This window comes from Myzus persicae, unplaced genomic scaffold, assembly GCF_001856785.1.
Source record: "Myzus persicae strain clone G006 unplaced genomic scaffold, MPER_G0061.0, whole genome shotgun sequence".
Lineage (NCBI taxonomy): Eukaryota > Metazoa > Arthropoda > Insecta > Hemiptera > Aphididae > Myzus > Myzus persicae.
The window spans coordinates 1,173,001-1,182,341 of NW_019101246.1; positions in this window are offsets into that span (position 1 = coordinate 1,173,001).

Consider the following 9,341-nt stretch of genomic DNA (forward strand, 5'->3'; position numbering starts at 1 on the left):
CTCGAGGAGCTCACTCACAGACCGTCTTTCGAAATAATAAAATAAATAACAACGAAACGAAACCCATCCCTGTATTATAATAATATAACAATGTTATATTTGTCATCGGACCGTTTTATGGCGACGGACATTCGAATATGAAATAATTATAGGAACATATTAATAGTCATCAGTCGTACCAATTGTTATCGACTACAGGACGTATGCTATTATATCACTTCTATATACTCTTTCAAATACTAATATCAGAATCAGAGCCTCAGACCTGCGCAGAGGTGCCTACAACAATTTGTTCATGCGAAGAGGTAATTCCATTATTTTCATAATATCCAAATAATATTAAATGATCAATGAAATGTGTATTTTAAGATACAAAGAGATACAAAGTAGTCTGTTCAGATTGTATGCCACATCTCAAGTATAATGCTCTATCCGAATCGCACAGTATGCAGCGTACACTTGTGTTGATCGTACTGATGTGGTGTTGAAAATGTAAAAATATTATCACAATAACATTGTTAAGTACAATGATGAAGCAATTAAAAAAAAATTTAATTGGTAGAATAAAATATGCAAAAATAAGTATGGCGTTGGATACATGACAAAATGAATAATACATTATTATTATTTATTCCTATAAGGCTATAAATATTATAGAAACATAGTATTATATTTTTAAATTGAATACGAAATTTAAAAATGTAACACTTAACCACATCAGTACAACAATGAAGTCGATAGCTGTCTAGACCCGCAAAATTTGGTAGGAAAATGTCACTTAAATTTAATTTGTATTGATTAATTTTCAGACATTTTGAACTTATATTATTCCTACCACTCGGTGCAGAAGACTCGTCTAGACTGCAGTGGGTTGGAGTTTTAGTGAGAAAAAACCCTGAAATGAAGCTGCATAATATGGCGTACCCCCTCTGACCATAAACACATATATAGCAGCTTGGCGTTTTCGTCGAGAAACCGTACTCACTCTGTGCGCACACAATCCGAGCTACAGTGGAGGCAGTGGAGCTACCTTCATATATTCATATAATATCATAATAATATATTATTATTATTATGAATAACGCGCGACACGTAGTCTGCGGTATCTATATATATGGGTCCATCATATTATATATAGAGACGCTCACGTCCAATGTTCTCTCCGAGTTAACGCTCCGACGCCTCTCGGTGTGTAATCGGGCGGATGAAGCGCGCGAGGACCTTACGCACTCGGTTCTCTCTATGTATAATACTATGTTTATGCATACATACAAGTATATGGGTGCTTATATATATATTTGTGTGTGTGTGTGTGTGTGTGTGTGTGTGTGTAAGTATGCGCGCGAGAAACGTGATATTGTGGCTGCCCGTGGTGTGGTTTTTATTCGAAATTACTTAGGTAGGTTCCTACTATATAGGCATATGTACGAGGATACGACGACATACGGACGCGCTTGAAATCAATATTTTATAATACATAGAATATATTACATTATTACACTGACGCAGAGACAAATTCCTAGCGCGAACGTTATCGTTTTTCACTCGACTTTAAGGTAGGTAAACCCATTCAATCTTAAAAACAATTTTTTTTTACAACCCAAAAGCACAAAATACGATATATTTAAGGCACCTACCGCACACGTGCTTCCTATGTGCCGTTATAACCGCCCTCTAACACACAGCACCCCTCAAAGGGTTTGTACACAGCTATTGTGGGACATAATTTATACGGCTCAACTCATTCGCGACTTAACCCATTTATCGCAGTCCATTTCCGCCCCAAATCATATCCAACGTATTATGCACCCGATTTAAAACAAGTGAAAATCGAGCGAACGTTGCAATATTTCTTGGATGACTATAAATCTTGAATAATATTTTGTCGTTGCTCGCGCTTATCGAAACTCTAAGGACCTAATCGTATAGACAATTTTATGACACATTTACAGTTTCCGTGTCAGCTGCATTAGCTATACCTAACGAGTAGTGAGTCCTACTTATTAGTAATAATTGAATTTAATAGAATTATTTAAAGTAATAAAATATCTTGTGTACGTTTTCGCTGTTCTATAAAGGTTAAAGCGTAAGACCTTTATTGTTTATAAGATACTTAAAACACATTGTCTATAAGGAAAATTGAGTTATTATTATTAAAATATTTATGAAATATGTAAACAATGTATCTGATCATCATACCTATTAATTATTATTGAGAATTTTATAAGAAATAATAGTAATAAATCATGTGTATGATCAAAGCATATTATAAGACATTTATTATTTTGGAAATAATCATTTTTTTTTTAATTTTTCAAAACATTTCACGCCAAATGGGCGCATTTGGGCTACTAATCAAAGTTGTTTGTTTTTTATTTTGAGTTCAAATTTCCTTAACCCTCGGCGCGCAAGTGGTCAGTGGACAACTCTGGATCGCAAATAGACCGCATACCCTATCTACACGACTATACTCACCTAATTATGAAAGGCAAAAACATAATATTTATTTTATACCCTAACTCCTAATAATATACTAGGTTGTGTCTACGCCTCATTATTTCGAAAAGTAATATATTTTGAAAATATTTTTTTTATAATTTGATGTAATTTCAAAACAACTTTTCTGAAAAAATGATATTTTTTCTATTAGGTATTTAACGCTATCATTTTTTTGTTTTTTATTATTTTATATGCCACCATACATTTTTAATTTCACAATCCGAAGCAGAATATTATTTGGAGTATATCAATCTATAAATATAAAATTTCGGAAAAGTAGTTCATTACCTATTTATAAGTATTTAACGTTAAAACAAATTAACAATACTTATTTGTCCGAAATTTGTTCTTATAGATTAAAATACTTCGAATACTTCTCATTTTGTTTCGGTCATCTTAACAAAATATATAATTTGGAACGTACCAAGCACATATTTTATCGGCTGTTGAGCATCATATAGGTATAATATTATACAACCTCGGATGAGTACAACATTTACGAAATAAAGTCAAAACACATTTTCCAGGTGAAAGGAGATGCACGCTTTCCCTAAGAATCAGCAGAGCGGTACTCCAGTTTACATGTTCCTAACACTAAAAACAAATTTTTCATCAACTCGTTGTGGTCATCGGGATTTGGGAAGATGGCCGAGCGGGATGTTATTCACGCGGAAACGTCGTCCGACTACGATTAGAGTAATTATTACCTATATACATACACTGATTACACACACATTATCGTTTTGTAAACGCACACAAACACGAAGCTTAGGCAGCACCACTATAATATTATATCGTCGTACAACGTGGCATAATATAGTAATATTATTTTCTAAATATTTGTTGTATGCCGCCGACGTTGTCGACGTTTAGTCGAAACATGCTGATTAAAAAAGATAATAACGAAAACCTATACGCACCAGCAAATATATCATTACAGAAAACAGCTAAATTGGGCATAAAACTATATTTATTTCAATTATAAAAACGTAATGATTTATTTTTTCCGTACGCGCGCTAAGAGTTCCGTGTTTTGAGTCGTCGCCGTCTCGTGACTTAAAACGACACGCGCGTACTTACATCATGGGTATATGTATACATATTATACAAATTACATTTATATTATGTTGGTATATTATAAATTACAATGTACAGTAAACGATTAGATAATAACTTCTCGCGTGGTGTATAACCAAAAAAAAAAAAATGCTATGTAAGTATTCAAAAATCGGTCATATTAACTACTACTGCGTACATTGTTGGAAAACGAACGTTTTCCGTGATCGTAAAACTAACTGAAAAGAGCACGGGCATGCAATTGTGCCTAAAATAATATTTGTGTTTCAGGACCAGTGTACCGATATTGTGATCCTTATATTTTATATTTACCATGGTTTATCAACACTTTGATAGTCAACTGAATAATGATGTTGATTAAATCGCAAAAGAAAACTGGTAAGCTGTATATTTCACTTTTAAGGCTGTAAGACATTATTTATAGTAATCTCTATATATTTTCACAAATATTTTATGGTCATTTATGTGAGAGATAAAAATTAGCAGGAATTGATCTACATTTATTCTTAAAATATAATTCTTAAAGAGTAAAGTGAATTTGGTTGACGGACAAATTACTTTAGAAATTCAAATTTCCTGCTACTCACACGTACAAGTACTAAATACTAGTACTTACTATAGGTAAGTTCTTAATGTTCTTATAATAATCGAGATAGCATCTGCAGTTACAACAGTTATAACTCTCATTGGTATTACAATTATTTTTTGTTAAGATGTTCTTGCTAACAAACTCCAGGATTAAGAGAGAAGGAATTTTCAAGTACACTAAGTCGCTAGTTTTTTGGAACAAAACACAGGGATTGAGGAAAACAAGAAAGAATTGCTAAGAAAACAATATCTATCATATCTTAATATTTTATTATAATGTAACAGCTGGGTTGGGAACCACTATAATGCTTCACTAAAAAAAATTAATACAGGATGATGTGTACATCTAAGTTAATATTAATAATTATATGACTCCATTTATCTAATACATACTTGAACTATGTACTTATATTAACTTATTTTTATTTGTCAAAATTTACAAACTTTTAATCAACCCTCAAAGATATTTTACACTAAGTATAAATATTTCAAATTGTAAGGATCAGATTTTAGATTTTTAGATTAATTATAGGTAGGTATGCTGTTTATTGACACCTAAAATACTTAATTATAATTTTTAATTATAGTATTACACCTGTCACCTAATTATTACATTATAAGTTTGGCCCGTGGCTACGGACTACGGGCCTATTAAATACTGTACTAGCAGTAATTGGAAATAGAAAAACAGATCTAAATGTCATTGCTACCAGTACTGGTAAAGCGGTATCATTCCAGATATAACCATTTAACAGTATTGGCGTACCAAAACTGCCAGTAGCGCGCTAATATTCTGTATTACTCTATACCTACTTACTTACCTAATAGACGTTATCGACTGTCAGTACTTGGCCAGTGTTTGAATGTCAGTCACCATTTAAGATAGTACCTGCTGCCAGATAGATATGATCATCTTAAATGGTTATGCCAGAACTGGTAGAGCACTATCGCCAGCGTGCCAACCACCACGATTCATTTAAATGTATTATTAGTTTAACCCCCCCACCCCTCCCCCGTTATTGAAAATACCTCTACATGCCACTGATTATCATCCCAGATTATGAAAGTAGTGGGGAGCAGGCTACTAGTTGTAGCACATCAGTATTATAGGTGCAGTTTTACGCCCGTTGTGAACTTCCAATTGGGTCAATTTCGCTTGCCTTTTGTACCTACTTAGTTAAACCCCCGAGGGTATGAAAAATATGTTTTTGTCCAATCTAATTTCATAATAGTTGAATTGTCATACATTATACATGACTATGTCTATTAAAATAATTAAAAATTAATAGTTGAAAGGTGTTTATAGCTTATTTTTTTCAACCCCTAAGATAGTTCACACATTATATAATATACATGTATAGTTTTCATCTCACAAAAAATGAATATTTTTTTTTCAATAACTGTTAGTTAAAATGTTTATAATTTTAAAAAGGTAACAGGTACAAGGTTCCTTATAAATTATTCTTACTGGAATAAATTAAGAATAGCAGGAGAAATAACAGACATTAATTTTTTCTGAGTATTTGAAGGTAGAATATTTACGAAAGTCGTCAAAATTGTGAATTCTTGTAAGAGCATTGGAGGTTCAAATTATATAGACGATTCTGTCGTTTCTGACTTAAAATATTGATTTTTGTTGATTTTATATATTTATTAAAACATTTTTATCTTAGATAAAAAAAAAAAAAATTGAAAAAAATTTGAAAAAGAAGTTGAAAAAAAAATTCATTTTTATACTTTTGCATTCCCTTCTAGTTTATTTCTAATTCAATCACTGCTTAAAAATAACAAAACTGTGTTATAAACAAAAAAAATATTAATTGGATTAAAGTTAATAGTTAACATTAATGAAATAATTAAGTGTTTACTGTGGTATTTATAGTTGGGTAGTTAGATCTATGTTATCATTAAAATAATTGAACTTAGATTTAAGGATATTAATTATCTAGAATTCTAGACTCTAGACTCTTAAGTGTTATTTATCATATTATGATGAAATATTTAAACTTTACAAACATTTTGACATCTTTCAATAAATAAACTTTGTCAAATAACAGCCATCATTTTTCAGTAATATTCAACTATACATATTATATCTTTATTTTGGAAAGACACTAGATAACAAAAAAATTTCACGAAGGGAGTTATCTGTGTTAATAATGAACTCAAAGATTTCAACTGTCCATTTTGCATTGCATTTGATTCATCTGCTATTATATTTTCTAATGGTTGTAATAATTTCAAACTGGTGCATGAAGTTGTTAAAATACACAAAGAATCGTCAACAAACAGAAACTCAGTAGAATCCATTATTCAATCATCTAATGATAAATCTATTGAATTTGATATCAATAAAAAACTTCATATATCACGTGTTTAGTTTAAAAACAACTTTTGATTTTAGTAGTACCACCAGACATATTATAATATTTCATAAATTAAACACTGCAGGTTTAAATTCAGTTTTTAAAAGGTAAGGTAAGTACATACACATATTCATCTAAAACCTGACCTATGTGTAGTAGAAAAGTTAAATATTATCGAAAAAAATTGTTTATATCCTATTTGTTTTAACACGCATTTATTTGTTAGTTGTTGTTATATATTATAATAAGTAGTACCTATTAAACATTCTTAAAAAACCTCACGGGAGCTTCAATTCTATTGATTTGGCATTGGCGTGATTGCACTGAGATGATTGTAATTTATTTATTTTGCAGTACAAATTGAGGTTAAAATAAAAATGTAGTACCTATCTGTATTTACTATTTGATTGAAAGTGTCACGTATACTTGTTTATTATAATGATTAATAAATGATACTCAATAATTATTATAAACTGCTTTAATATGAAGAATTTATCAATTTCATTTGTTTAAAAGTAATTAATATTATGAATTATCGACCAAATAACATATAGAGGTACTGTCGAACTATTATTTTGTTCTTGAAATAAATAATGAATTTATAAACCAACATGATGAAAATTTATTAATTTCATATAGGTACTAGTAAATGCCAAGGTAATAAACGTAGTATAGTAATTAAATAAATATATATATATATATATTATTCTAAAATCTACACAGATTGAACGAAGTTTTTTGTATTGCTATTCGCAATTATATTTTATGATTAAGGTACACAATAATTATGGTTGTAAACATTTTATTACGAATACGAGATTGAGTCATTGATAATAATTAAAAATCAATAATAAATTGTAATTACATAATATAACATTAAAATAAATATAAACTATCTAGTTTATAATAATTATCTAAAAGCAATACCTAATTAAAAACGTTCTCGTTGTTGGGTACAACAATCTGCACAGCAGCTCATCTTCTACAACGTATAAATATATTGAAAATATACGTGTTGTTTCTAAGCCCAAGTTAAACAATCTCAAGTACTTAAATTAGTTAAAAAACAATTCTATCAATGTCGCTTATTTATACATTTTATTATAATATACTACATCTACAGTAGGACAAATATTTTATACTTACTAAAAAGTTATCAAAAGTCTGGTTCAGTCGCGATTCGATACCTATTCTGGAAACTGCAGTTGCAACAAGTTCGACCAAACGAATGCACTTTCGTTTCCTATACTTATAATGAACGTATTACGATTTCTACAATTTCGTTAAGCCTTAAAAATATGTCACCTTTTAAATGGAACAGTGAGTGGATAATTCTAGGAGCTAATAAATGTAGACACTTCGAAACAACTCGTCGTGTATTTGTGTTCGAGACTTTAACGACGTGTGTAGGTATACGCTATAAACTTTATGTGGTGCAATTATTTTTACAACGTTTGTAGGGAAAACATATTATGATTCCTATGACACATTTATAATCCACCACAAATTATATTTTTGATATTAAAGTATAAAATGAATAGGTATACACAATATGCATCACGCATGTATAAAAGTACATACCTACCTACCACACATAGGTATACATGTAGAAATATATACATAGATATTATGTAGTTGTGTACACCCATTTTATGAAATGTAACCTATGTTATAAATATTTATGTATAGTGTACTAAAGCTACGACAAAATATTATTCTATCCGATTTGTTCATTATTAGGATTGCATATTACTATGAATTATGATAATATCGATACCTATATTATAGATACTATTGTTGTGAAATTTAATATTGAAAATAATAAATTTATTTAATATCGATCTGATATTCATATTCCCTTTTAAATAAGTATATCGTATGTACTGACTTTTGCATTATAAAATTAAACCAGATGTCAGCAGAGGCAAAAAAAAAATAAGTATTAAAAACCAATAATTTAACAAAAAGGAAAACATTTGATGAAATTAAATTTATAGTGTAATTACATGGTTATTTTAAATATTTGTTCTCTTGAAGTACAATTTTGAATAAAATATTGTATTACACAACAAATGGAAAGTATATTATAGTAGTACATAACATTTTCAAGACAACTATATTAGTAATAGCTGGTTCATTAAAACAATTACAAAATAGTACCGAATTATAGTTCTAATTTTTTAATCAGTCCATTGAAATGTATAAATTTTGAATTTCTTACAATATGCAATTTATTAATCGATATAAGTAATTTTGATGATAATATAGTAGGTAACAAAAGTATTGTTTCGGTAGACTTTTAATGATTTATTCAAGAACCGATGCTCTTATACTATATAGCTATATAATATCTAATACTGAATTTCTCCGCAAGTAAGTGTAGACATGGCTAAATAAGTCGGCCTTGAGTCATTCTAAAGCTTTATCCATATTCTACAACCTATAAACGCGTATTAAGTCAAGGAACACTAAATAATGAAACCTATGCCCGTTAATCGCCTACTCGTTTTAATTCCGGTACAAAATGTAATATACAATGAAGCCACAGGTACACTCGCGATATAATAAGATTTTAACGAACTACTATTACAAGCTGCAGTCTGTATAACAAAACACATATTATTATATAGGTGTATGTATACAAACTGTTGGAGTTGCAATGACTTTGCAAATTGTACGCAAAAGTAATTTCACGATTTTTTCACTAGGCAATATGCCAACACGGTGTAGTACCTATATATATATACATACACAGCAGTAAAATAACGATCAAAATTATATTTTTTCCTGATAGTTCCAAAAAAAAAAAAA